The sequence below is a fragment of the Tauraco erythrolophus genome, chromosome 5 (genome assembly GCF_009769465.1).
Source record: "Tauraco erythrolophus isolate bTauEry1 chromosome 5, bTauEry1.pri, whole genome shotgun sequence".
Classification (NCBI taxonomy): domain Eukaryota; kingdom Metazoa; phylum Chordata; class Aves; order Musophagiformes; family Musophagidae; genus Tauraco; species Tauraco erythrolophus.
In genome coordinates this window covers 36082895-36096119 of record NC_141469.1, presented here as the reverse complement: position 1 = coordinate 36096119, position 13225 = coordinate 36082895, and the positions used below count along the sequence as shown (strand labels likewise).

Genomic DNA, 13225 nt, shown 5'->3' with positions numbered 1-13225 from the left:
AGGCTTCCTGGACCCCTTTGCCTTCCAGGACCAACTCCCAGGGGACTCTTCCAACCAGTCTCCTAAGAAGATTGATGTCTGCCCTCTGGAAGTCCAAGGCAGCAGTTCTGTTGACCCCTCTCCCTACTGCTTCTGTGACTGAAAATTCTATTATTTCATGGTCGCTATGTCCAAGACAGCCTCCAACCTTGACACCGTCAATGAGTCCTTCTCTGTTGGTAAACAGCAGGACCAGCAGGGAGCTTTCCCTGGTTGGTTCCCTCACCAGCTGTATCAGGAAGTTGTCTTCCAGACACTCTAGGAACCTCCTGGACTGTTTCCTCACTGCTGTATTCAAATTCCAGCAAATATCTGGTAGATTGAAGTCACCCACAAGAACTAGTGGCTACGATCATGAGACTTCCCCTAATTGTTTGTAGATTATTTCATCTACATCTTCTTCCTGGGTGGGTGGTCTATAGCAGACTCCCACTGTGATGCCAGCCCTATTGGCCTTGCCCCTTATTTTGATCCACAAGCATTCTACCCTTCCATCATTATTGCTGATCTCCAGACATTCAAAACCCTCCCTAACGTACAGCGCCATTCCCCCTCCTCTCCTGCCTGGCCTATCTCTCTTGAAAAGCTTGTAGCCATCCAACACAGCACTCCAGTTGTGTGTATCATCCCACCATGTCTCCATGATGGCAATTATATCATAGTTTTCCTTTTGCACAATGACTTCCAGCTCTTCCTGTTTGTTGCCCATGCTGCGTGCATTGGTGTAGAAGCACTTTAACTGGGCTAGTGATCTCTGTGCCTTTTCCTTGAAGGGAGAAGGCCTGACTCCTGCCTTGACTCCTGGCAGGCCAGTGACCATTGTGTCTGACCTATCTCCGAACATAGTGCACTCAATCTCTGCTGGTGCAGCATACCCACGTAACTCTCTGGGACATTGTCCGATTAACAATGATGTGCAGCTCTTAGGTTTAGTCCCAGCAAGCCAGACTGTAACCTCTTCCCCCTTTGAATCTAGTTTAAAGCCCTATCAATGAGCCCTGACAACTCCTGTGCAAGGATCCTCCTCCCCTTACTTGTCAGGTGTACCCCATCAGATACCAGCAAACCTGGTGCAGTATAAAGCAACCCATGATCAAAGAACCCAAAGCCCTGTGCAAGACACCAGGCTTGAAGCCAGGTGATGACCTGGTGGGTGTTTCTGTTTATTCCCTTAGTTCCCTGGCATTAAAGGGATCGAGGAGAACACCACTTGCGCTCCTGCTCCCTTAAGCAGTCTCCCAAGAGCCCTGAAATCTCTCTTGATTTTTTTCAGGCTTCTTGCTTGGGGAATTTCATCACTGCTTAGTGGGAATGTTACTAGTGAGTAATAATCAGTAGGCTGCACAAGAGTTGGGAGCTTCCTCACCACATTTCTAACTTAGACCCCGGACAGGCAACAGACCTCCCTGTGCAGTGGGTCAGGTCCTCAGTTTCCTTCAGAAGAGAGTCACCTATGACAATGACCCAACTGCAATATCATAGTTTTCCTTTTGCACAATGACTTCCAGCTCTTCCTGTTTGTTGCCCATGCTGCGTGCATTGGTGTAGAAGCACTTTAACCGGGCTAGTGATTTCACCTTTTCCTTTAAGGGAGAAGTTCTGGCTCCTGTTTGACCTCTCCCTGTCACTGGTGTTCACCCTGGTGCAGATGGGACAGGGAGCCTTCAGCATCTTGTGTTTCTATAATCAGCGAGGTCTGTCCCAGGGAAGGGAGGATGCTACCCCAGTAATGAATCTCCCTCTCACTCACCCTGATGCTCCTCAGTCTGTCCACCTCCTCTTGAAGCTTTGTCACTCGTCAGAGGACTTCCTCTACCTGGGCACATCTCCCACAGGAATGCTCACCACTGCTGCCCTGTACTGGTGTCATATCAGGGCACACCCCACAGCCTGATACCTGGGTGGCTGCGTGATTCCACTGCACTTCTGTTTGTGCAGTTGCATCGGTCATGGTGGGTGTAGCTCTTAGCAAGGCAGCAGGTCACTGCTAAGCGGACACTATTTCTCACTGACGCGGGTAAGCAGCGCCTCAGCGCCCTTCTCCCATGTCCCCCCTCGCAAACTGCCGCCCCACGCTGGCTGCCACGCCGTCCTCCTGGTCGCCGCGCATCCTAGGCGGGTCTTTTATAGGGGTGGGAGGGGCCGCCGTTGCTCTGGCGAGAGCTGCCGGCTCCTGCCGGGGGGGGCGGTCTCTTCACTCCCTCGGCGTCTCCCGACTTTTCGAGAAAAGCCTTTGTGCGCCGAGATCTTCCGCTCAGCGGCGGGTCGGTCCGGCTCCGGCGCAGCTCCTTCGGCAGCTGACGATTAGTTGAGGAAATTAAAACACTACTGCTGTTAAAATGTGCAGCATGACTCTTGACCTGGAAGTAAAGGAAGACAAAGAAAAAAAAGCATGTCACTCTAAAGTGATATAAAACCAGAGAAACCTGAGTGCCCTGGTTTTGTGTGTGCAAGCTTTCTTGAAAGACTAAAGGGGGCCTTTCTTGAAGTTTCTTGAAACTTAAAGGGGGCCTACAGGAAAGCTGGAGAGGGACTTATTACAAGGGCATGTAGTGATAGGACAAGGGGCAATGGCTTTAAACTGAAAGAGGGCAGATTTAGATTAGATATAAGGAAGAAATTTTTCACTCAGAGGGTGGTGAGGTACTGGAACAGGTTGCCCAGAGAAGTTGTAGATGCCCCATCCCTGGAAGTGTTCGAGGCCAGGTTGGATGAGGCTTTGGGCAACCTGGTGTAGTGGAGGGTTTCCCTGCCCATGGCAGGGGGCTTGGAACTAGATAATTTGAGGTCCCTTCCAACCCTAACCATTCTGTGATTCTATGATTCTATGAAAGATCAAAATATTTGCTTTAGATTCCCTTCTCATGAACAACACCTCTTTGTTCCCAGAAAGCAGTACTGTAGGTCACTTACAGAGAAATCCCTCATTGTTAATGGAAAACCAAATCAACAATATATTACTTGGCTAATGCACTTACCTAAGTCACATTAGACAGGAAAGCTTTCAAAAATAATTTGTTTGACTGATGATATTACGATCTGAACTGTTAGCTACTTTGAGTAGGAGACCTCGTTTTAATGCAAGGTCTTTAAAGGTACAGTTCAGATGTGTTCACATGTGGAAGGAAGGAAACACTCTGCTGCAAAGCAGCTGTATGTATGGCAGATGGAGGATGTCTCTGGAAAACACAAACACTCTCAGCATCAGCTCCCAGAGACGCTGTTGGAATCTCTGCTCATGACCCTTCTCTAAGAATGGACAATCCGAGTCAGCTGGCAGAGATCCTACTGGCTTTCCAGGCTGACATGCCAGAAAGCTGAGATTTTTCTTGGGCATTTGGGTGAACTTCAAAGAACTGCCATGTTATGGGAGAGTGAAGGGGGCATGTCATGGTATACAGTATACAGTCTGTTCAGGAGAAATTTACCACAGGAAATATGGCCACAGCGAACTCATTCACCTTAGTTCCTTGCATCTCTCAAAACCACATTTTTAGAAACACAGAAAGTTACTTCCATATGTGCACATGCACATGCATGCACACATTACATATACAAACATGGTATCACTCTACTAGTGAGCTGTTAATTGCAATCACTCTTAAAAAACAGAATGTACAGAAAGGGAGATATATCCACCCTCACTGAGAGAAATGGTTTCTCTGGTCAGGAGATGGGAGATACCTTTCAATTTGATCCACTTGACTTCTCATTTTCTATTCCCTTTTTTCTTCTTCTCTCCCCTCTCCTCTCCTCTCCTCTCCTCCCCTCTCCTCGCCTCTCCTCCCCTCCCTTCCACTTTTCCTCTCTCTTTTCTCAAGCCATGTCAGTCTAAAAGATAAAGTTGCATCTTTTACTTCTTAGGTATGCATGGATGATAATACTACCATACTAACACAGCCAAAACAAAGCAAAGCAATACTAATTTCTGCTACTTCTGTGCTTGCCACGTGAGACAAAGAGAACTGATGGGATGCATCACTAGTCCTGAGGGAACTGGCGGGTAAAGTTGCTAAACCATTCTAAATCATATCTGAGAAGTAGTGGCAGTTCGGTGAAGTTCCCACTGACTGGAAAAGGGGAAACATAGGCCCCATTTTTAAAAAGACAAAAAAGGAAGATCCGGGGAACTACAGGCCAGTCAGTCTCAGCTCTGTGCCTGGCAGAATCATGGAAAAGATCGTTCTGGAAACCATGCTAAGGCACATGGGAAAAAGAATATGATTGGCGACAACCAACACGGCTTCACTAAAGGCAAATCATACCTGAAAAATTTGGTGGCCTTTTATGATGGGGTTACAGCGTTGGTGGCTAAGGGAAGAGCAACTGACAACATCTACCTGGACATGTACAAAGCATTTGATACTGTCCCACACGACATCTTTGTCTCTAAATTGGAGAGACATGAATTTGACAGATAGACCATTTGCTGGATAACGAATTGGTTGGATGGTCGCACTCAAATAATTGCGGTCAACAGATTGATGTCCAACTGGAGACCAGTGATGAGCGTGTTGTTCCTCAAGGGTTGCTGTTGGGGCCTGTGCTGTTTAACATTTTTGTTGGAGATATGGACAGTGGGATTGAGTGCAATCATAGCAAGTTTGCTGATGATACCAGGCTGTGAGGTGTGGTGAACATGCTGGAGGGAAGGGATGCCATCCAGAGGGACCTTGACAGCCTGGAGAGATGGGCCTGTGCGAACATAATAAAGTTAAACAAGGCCAAGTGCAAGGTCCTGCACGTGGATCAGGGCAATCCCAAGCACAAGTACAGGCTGGGTGGAGAACGGATTGAGAGCAGCCCTGGGGAGAAGGACTTGGGAGTGCTGGTTGATGAGAAGCTCAACATGAGCTGGCAATGTGTGCTTGCAGCCCAGAAAGCCAACTGTATCCTGGGCTGCATCCAAAGAAGTGTGGTCAGCAGGTCGAGGGAGGTGATTCTGCCCCTCTACTCTTGTGAGGCCCCACCTGGGATACTGCATTCAGCTCTGGGGCCTCCAACACAAGAAAGACATGGAGCTGCTGGAGCGAGTCCAGAGACAGGCCACAAAATCAATCCAAAGGCTGGAACAGCTCTCCTGTCAAGACAGGCTGAGAGAGTTGGTGTTGTTCAGCTTGAAGAAGAGAAGGCTCCGGGGTGATCTTATAGCAGCCTTCCAGTACTTAAAGGGGACCTACAGGAAAGCTGGAGAGGGACTTTTTACAAGGGCTTGTAGTGATAAGACGAGGGGCAATCGCTTTAAACTGAAAGATGGTAGATTTCAATTAGATCTGAGGATGATTTTTTTACATTGAGAGTGGTGAGGCACTGGCATAGGTTGCCCAGAGAAGTTGTGGATGCCCCATCCTTGGAAGTGTTCAAGGCCAGGTTGGATGAGGCTTTGAGCAACCTGCTCTAGTGAAAGGTGTCCCTGCCATGGCAGGGTGGTTGGAACTACATGATCTTGAGGTCCTTTCCAAACCTAACCATTCTATGATTCTATGATTCTATTACTCTGACAAAATTGTCATAGATACCATAGCTACGAATGCTGGAACATCTTAGTGTTTCTGGGGACATTTCTACAGAGTCTACTCAGTCACATTCTTGTTCCTCTATTTCAGTTAATTTGCTAGTATTTTTGAACTACTCTTCCTCCTCCATTGCCTCCACCCCTTCTCCATAAAAAAGATTATATTCATAGTCAAATGTACATTAGCAGTTGTTACATTTATGCACAGACTTTCTTCTATCATTTTTCTGGCTTTCTGGATAGCCCACTCGGTCCCCTCTGGACTCGAATGACACTGTTGAAATTGGTAGTTCCATCACATCACCAGGTCTTGCTGCTTCTCCTCAAGCAGCTGCTTTTTGGAAGATCATCCTCTGAAGCAACCCACAAAGAGCAATGGAGGTTACTGTATTTCTGATTACTAGATTTTCATCCACAACTGGATGCTCAGCTGTCTCAGGACAGGATTCCATGGCTTCTGGGAGATGGCTCATGTGTGCAGAACTACTGCTTTTCCTCTGTCATTACACCCCTGAACACTGCACTGCCTGCATCTCATGCAAAACGCCTGCATCGCCTGGTCTATAACCAGAGTGAATCCCTGCAGCCAGGATCACTCCAAGTTGTTTGCTGCTCCCTGGGCAGCTCTAGTGCAATTAGGGTAAAGTGATCAAAAGAGCTCTTGCCTAAGGCTGAACTGGATACAGTCCCAGAGAGTAAAAGGGGGAGGGCAGGAAGCCTTTCAGGGAAGAGGGGAGCTTCCTGCTCTCTACTGTCTTTCCCCATGACCACCTGCAGGGTAACCGCTGGTCCTGCAGAGTCCTGGCTATATGGTCCCATGAGAGTGCAGGGCAGGAAGCTTCCAGTGTTTCTCAAACTGCCCTTCTCTTCCTGGGTCAGGCTGGGCTTCAGCCATGGAGCAGTTGCCCCACAGCAAGGATGGCCCAGAGGTAGGGGCGTGGATGTGGCCTCTCCAGCCTCCTTGTTTGCCATTGCAGGGGGCAAGTTGGTAGCTGGAGAAATGAGCCACAGGATCTTTTCTGCTTGCACCAGAGACATGATTTGCATTTCGCTTGATGGCCAGGGTTTGCAGGGCTGAAGTCCTGCACTGGCAGAAGGAATCCAAGAGGAGAAGAGGGAGGAGGAGTTCTGTCTCTGCTCAAGGGCTTGCAGCTCTTCTTCTCGAGATAACTCGTAGTCAGACCATCTGGCCCGAAAACTCTGCACCCCTCTACGTAAGTCAGGGACATCCACCTACAGTCCCCATTTTCATTTCAGTTACGATTTTGGGGGGTGTCTGCCCGCTTTGTCAAGAAACCCCCTGGGAGCTTGCTCCTGCTGGGCAGGACTGGACTTGGTGTAATGCCCAGGACCCAGGGAACCGGGTGGTGGGGACGAAGGCTGGGGGACTGCCGGCCGGGTGCTGCTGCTCTGGTAACCGTGACAGCACAGAGGACACGTCACAATGGGAGCCATCCCTGAGGACAGCACCAGGCAGCCCCACGGCAGTCTGACTCGGCAGTCTGACTTGGGTGATCGGTGAGTGCGCATGCAGGGGGAAGGCTGGGCTGGATGGGGGACAGGGCAGATGCCCAGGGGGTTTCTAACCCAGAGCAGGAGCCGAGCCCCTCAGCCAGGGCATGGTACCGCCTTCGGGGCTGGGGGCAGAGTCGCTCGGGGCTCCCAGCAGTGGCAGGTGCCCAGAGAGGCTTTGGGGATGTGCTGGGTGCCGGTGGCTCCATGGGACGCTGCTGTGTGAAACAGATGTGGCCTTGGGAGACTCGACTCGGGCGTCTCTTGCCCTTTCACGGGGCACAGCCCAGCCAGGGTCTGGCCATCAGGGTGCCCTGGGCCTCCAGCCAGGGCCTGCGGGGCCCCTTCTCGCCTGTCGACACCAGTGCCCAAACGCTTTCCTGGGACGCCCGTGGCTCCCATGCGTGCAGTGCTCACAAACCCTGCCCTTGTTCCGTCCCGCCTCCTTCACTCTCTCTCCTAGTGGCCTCCAGCTCCAGGTGGCTCCTGCCCTGCTCCCCCAGCCCTACTGAGCCCTCTTTTCTCCCACCTCCTCCAGGCCATGGAAGGGTTAATCACCTTCGTCCTGTCTGTGCTGGTCTTCCAGCATGCCCTGAAGCACGATCATCAGGCAGATGTGGCCACAGTCAAGCGGATGCAGGAGCAAATGCAGGAGTGTGACAAGTTTCTGCAAGAGCAGATGACTCGGCTGCATGAGAAGATTGAGCAAAGTGGGGACGCAGAGGGAGCCACGCTCTTTTCCATGTTCCAGAACGGGAACTTTTGGACAGTTGCAGGAACCCTGGTCCTACTTGCTGAGTTCTGCTGGTTGGTCAGGGAAATTAAGATTTCCCATGGTGGTTGCAGGGAGCAGGATGACACCAGCGAGGAGGAGGAGGAGGAGGAAGACCTCAATGGTGCACACAACGGTGTCAGAGCTCGGGCTGGATCCACCCCATCACCAATGCAGGACCTGCCCAACACGTGCAAGGTGGTGAAGGATCTGGTGGGTGACCTCCTTAGCGTCTGTCAAACGCTTTGCAAGAGGTCTGTCATGCCGCAGATGTACCCAGCCGTTGGGATGGATGGCTATGAAGCCTGGAGCATCCACGAGAACAGCATCACCTACCGCCTGGTCGTGTTCCTGCAGCCACCCCGTGGGCACTCTTTCAGCCTGGAGCTGGACACCATGGGGCAGCTACCAGCAATTCGCGTCTATGTGGTACGGGAATGCACATGCATGAGGGACCAGCTGCTGGGGGATATTTCGTGCTTTCTGCACCAGCCCAGTGACAAGCTGCCGAGGGATCAGAGCTCGTACTTCCTACGCACCCTCTGCACAAACTCCTACTTAGACCTGGACAAAATCGCCCTCTGGGGCCAAATGTTGGTGAGATCAGCCTGGATGCTTTTGCCTCAGTCACACCACTGCCGGCTAACAGTGCTGCCCTCCTCTCAGTCCTGCAAGTTCAAGCTGACAACCTCCTCCAAGATGAACATCTGCACGGAGCTAATTTTTTGCAGTGCAGTCAGGCAGTTGAGGAGCCTGCCCGAGCCTTGAGTAGGCAGAGACCAGCTTCACCAGCAGCACATCCTGGCCGGAGAGCTGCAGTGTTGCCGAGATGCCGCTTTTCAGGCTGACAGTGAGGCACACCCAGCAGGACAATTTCCAGCTCAGAGGTCTGCAGCTCTGCACCCATATCCTGGTGGTCACAGGCTTTCCCACCCATGCCTGTGGAGGGTGAGGACCTGGAGGACCTGCTTTTCTCTCATACTGGTGGGGGTCCGGGGGACAATTTTGGACACTGGGACAGGGAATTTGCTCGTCCCAGAGACTGCATGGGGAGCCTGCGCTGCAGAGGTAAGCAAACTAAAGGTGGAGATGTTTGTGAGTGTCTGTGCAACACTTTGTCGGGGAATGCAGGCAGGGAGCAGGTCACTACCTGCTCAGATGCACAAGCAGCGTGGTGGCATTTTGAGGGAAGCATGTAGTACCAAACCAGAACACTTCCCCTGAGTCCTTTCTCCTTTCTTTTCCAGTTTTCTGCTCTGCTTCCATCTTAAGGGGAAGATGCCTCTGTGTGTGTATACTGGCTGGGAGGGAACCAGGGCAAGGGAGCTGGACCTTTCTTAGTAGCACCCACTGACAGGGCAAGAACCAATGGGCCCATAGGGAAAACCATGAAATTCCATCTGAACACAAGAAAGCACCTCTGGACTCTGAGATACTCTAACACTCACACAGGCTGCCCAGAGAGGTTGTTGAGTCTCCAACCATCGAAAGTCATCTGGACATCGTCCTGGGCTGCCTGCTGTAGTTGGCTGTGCTTGGCAGGTGGGTGGTACCAGATGAACTTGGGGCAGACCAGCCCCTGGGAGCCCCACAGCATTGCTCTGCAGAGAACCCTGGGGAGGTGGACATCGTGGTCTCCAAGTGGTGAGCCCTCTGCACAGGGAACAAGCACCACGAGTGCGGAGCGGGAATCGGGACGCTCTGCTTGCTGCGCCGGTAGGAGGCTTGGGCACAAGCCAATGCCGAGCAGCAGCTGGAGAGCTGGAGGCACAGCTCGGGCAGGAGAAGGAGGAAGGAGTGTCCTGCAGCACCAGCCACCTCCCCTCCTGCACCCCCTCCTCACAATTTAGAGTCTCTTTTGCAACACTGATCTCTCACCAGCACAGCACGGACATGCCCTGCCATGGAAAGGCCCTGTCCCACCACAGGGATAGACACCATCACATAGGTCGAGGGAGGTGATTCTGCCCCTCTACTCTACTCTTGTGAGGCCCCACCTGGAATACTGCATTCAGCTCTGGGGCCTCCAACACAAGAAGGACATGGAGCTGCTGGAGCGAGTCCAGAGTCAGGCCACAAAATCAATCCAAAGGCTGGAACAGCTCTCCTGTCAAGACAGGCTGAGAGAGTTGGCGTTGTTCAGCTTGAAAAAGAGAAGGCTCCGGGATGATCTTATAGCAGCCTTCCAGTACTTAAAGGGGACCTACAGGAAAGCTGGAGAGGGACTTTTTACAAGGGCTTGTAGTGATAAGACGAGGGGCAATCGCTTTAAACTGAAAGATGGTAGATTTCAATTAGATCTGAGGATGAATTTTTTTACATTGAGAGTGGTGAGGCACTGGCATAGGTTGCCCAGAGAAGTTGTGGATGCCCCATCCTTGGAAGTGTTCAAGGCCAGGTTGGATGAGGCTTTGAGCAACCTGCTCTAGTGAAAGGTGTCCCTGCCCATGGCAGGGTAGTTGGAACTACATGATCTTCAGGTCCCTTCCAACCCTAACCATTCTATGATTCTATGATTCTATTACTCTGACAAAATTGTCATAGATACCATAGCTACGAATGTTGGAACATCTTAGTGTTTCTGGGGACATTTCTACAGAGTCTACTCAGTCACATTCTTGTTCCTCTATTTCAGTTAATTTGCTAGTATTTTTGAACTACTCTTCCTCCTCCATTGCCTCCACCCCTTCTCCATAAAAAAGATTATATTCATAGTCAAATGTACATTAGCAGTTGTTACATTTATGCACAGACTTTCTTCTATCATTTTTCTGGCTTTCTGGATAGCCCACTCGGTCCCCTCTGGACTCGAATGACACTGTTGAAATTGGTAGTTCCATCACATCACCAGGTCTTGCTGCTTCTCCTCAAGCAGCTGCTTTTTGGAAGATCATCCAGCCAGGGCCTGCGGGGCCCCTTCTCGCCTGTCGACGCCAGTGCCCACTTTCCTGGGATGCCTGTGGCTCCCATGCGTGCAGTGCTCACAAACCCTGCCCTTGTTCCCTCCCACCTCCTTCACCCTCTCTCCTAGCGGCCCCCAGCTCCAGGTGGCTCCTGCCCTGCTCCCCCAGCCCTACTGAGCCCTCTTTTCTCCCACTTCCTCCAGGCCATGGCTGTGTGAATCACCCTCATCCTGACTGTGCTGGTCATCCAGCATGCCCTGAAGCATGATCATCAGGCAGATGTGGCCACAATCAAGCGGATGCAGGAGCGAATGCAGGAGCCTGATAAATATCTGCAAGAGCAGATGACTCGACTGCATGAGAAGAATGAGCGAAGCGGGGATGCAGAGGGAGCCACGCTCTTTTCCGTGTTCCAGAACTGGAACTTTGCAGGAACCCTGCTCCTGCTTGCTGAGTTCTGCTGGTTGGTCAGGGAAATGAAGATTTCCCATGCAGTTGCAGTGAGCAGGACGGCACCAGCAATGAGGAGGAGGAGGAGGAGGAAGACCTCAATGGTGCACATAACCGTGTCAGAGCTCAGGCTGGATCCACCCCATCGCCAATGCAGGACCTGCCCAGCACGTGCAAGGTGGTGAAGGATCTGGTGGGTGACCTCCTTAGCGTCTGTCAAACGCTTTGCAAGAAGACTGTCATGTCACAGATGCACCCAGCCGTTGGGATGGATGGCTATGAAGCCTGGAGCATCCACGAGAACAGCATCACCTACCGCCTGGTCGTGTTCCTGCAGCCACCCCGTGGGCACTCTTTCAGCCTGGAGCTGGACACCATGGGGCAGCTACCAGCAATTCGCGTCTATGTGGTGCTGGAATGCACGTGCATGAGGGACCAGCTGCTGGGGGATATTTCGTGCTTTCTGCACCAGCCCAGTGACAAGCTGCCGAGGGATTGGAGCTCGTACTTCCTACGCACCCTCTGCACAAAACTCCTACTTAGACCTGGACAAAATCGCCCTCTGGGGCCAAATGTTGGTGAGATCAGCCTGGATGCTTTTGCCTCAGTCACACCACTGCCGGCTAACAGTGCTGCCCTCCTCCCAGTCCTGCAAGTTCAAGCTGACAACCTCCTCCAAGATGAACATCTGCACGGAGCTAATTTTTGCAGTGCAGTCAGGCAGTTGAGGAGCCTGCCCGAGCCTTGAGTAGGCAGAGACCAGCTTCACCAGCAGCACGTCCTGGCCGGAGAGCTGCAGTGTTGCCGAGATGCCGCTTTTCAGGCTGACAGTGAGGCACACCCAGCAGGACAATTTCCAGCTCAGAGGTCTGCAGCTCTGCACCCATATCCTGGTGGTCACAGGCTTTCTCACCCATGTCAGTGGAGTTTGAGGACCTGGAGGACCTGCTTTTCTCTCACACTGGTGGGGGTCCGGGGGACAATTTTGGACACTGGGACAGAGAATCTGCTCATCTCAGAGACTGCCTGGGGAGCCTGTGCTGCAGAAGTCAGCAAACTAAGGGTGGAGATGCTCAGGAGGATCTCAGCATAAGCAGAGCTTGGGGAATCTCCACCAGTCCAGCTGAAGATGCCATTGCAACTCAGGTTCCTGCTACCACCTTGTCGTGGTTTAGCTCAGCCGCCGGCTGAGCTACCACGCGGCCGCTTGCTTAACTCCTCCCCCCGGCGGGATGGGAGGAGAAAAATCACTTTAAACTGAAAGATGGTAGATTTCAATTAGATCTGAGGATGATTTTTTTTTACATTGAGAGTGGTGAGGCACTGGCACAGGTTGCCCAGAGAAGTTGTGGATGCCCCATCCTTGGAAGTGTCAAAGGCCAGGTTGGATGAGGCTTTGAGCAACCTTGTCTAGTGGAAGGTGTCCCTGCCTGTGACAGAGGAGTTTGAACTAGATGATCTTTGAGGTCCCTTCCAATCCAAACCATTCTATGATTCTAGGATATGAACTTTAGTTAACTCTATAGGATATGTAAGTTAGGTCTAAAAATAGAGGAGCATATTGAGTGCAAACAACCTGTCAAGCACTGTGAGTGTCTGTGCAAAGCCTTTGAGGTAGGGTGATTGTAAGCACCAGCGTCAGTTAGTTGTTGGGTGTTGAGGGAATTTGAACGAGCCAGCCAAGAATTAAATTTTCTCTACCGAATGCTATAACTATTGGTGTCCAAAGTCGCTCAGGAATGGAAAGGGTCCTCACAGCCCTGCCCCATTACTAAGTAGGACAGCTGAAATCACTACCTTATCTCCCTCCTGTCTTCTTCTAGATTGCTATTGTCTCTCCTATTAGGCAAGGAAGTCATATAATTTTTAAAATTGCTTACATCTGTGATTAAACTGTTTTCGAAGCCAATCCATTTAGTTTCTGCACTGCCAGTCTGGTCTTAAATCACAATTCTTCCTCATCAACAATATCTATAGTGTCAGACAACACTTCAGGAAAGGCATTCTTATTACACAAATGCCTGTGATGTGAAG

At 51.2% G+C, this 13225-nt stretch overlaps 2 pseudogenes; both read left to right on the top strand.

The window, feature by feature from the left end:
- Window positions 1-7607: 7607 nt before the first annotated feature.
- Window positions 7608-8586, top strand: LOC147528716 (inositol 1,4,5-trisphosphate receptor-interacting protein-like 1; annotated as a pseudogene).
- A 2361-nt stretch (window positions 8587-10947) lies between these two features.
- Window positions 10948-11919, top strand: LOC147528715 (inositol 1,4,5-trisphosphate receptor-interacting protein-like 1; annotated as a pseudogene).
- The last annotated feature ends 1306 nt before the right edge of the window (window positions 11920-13225 follow it).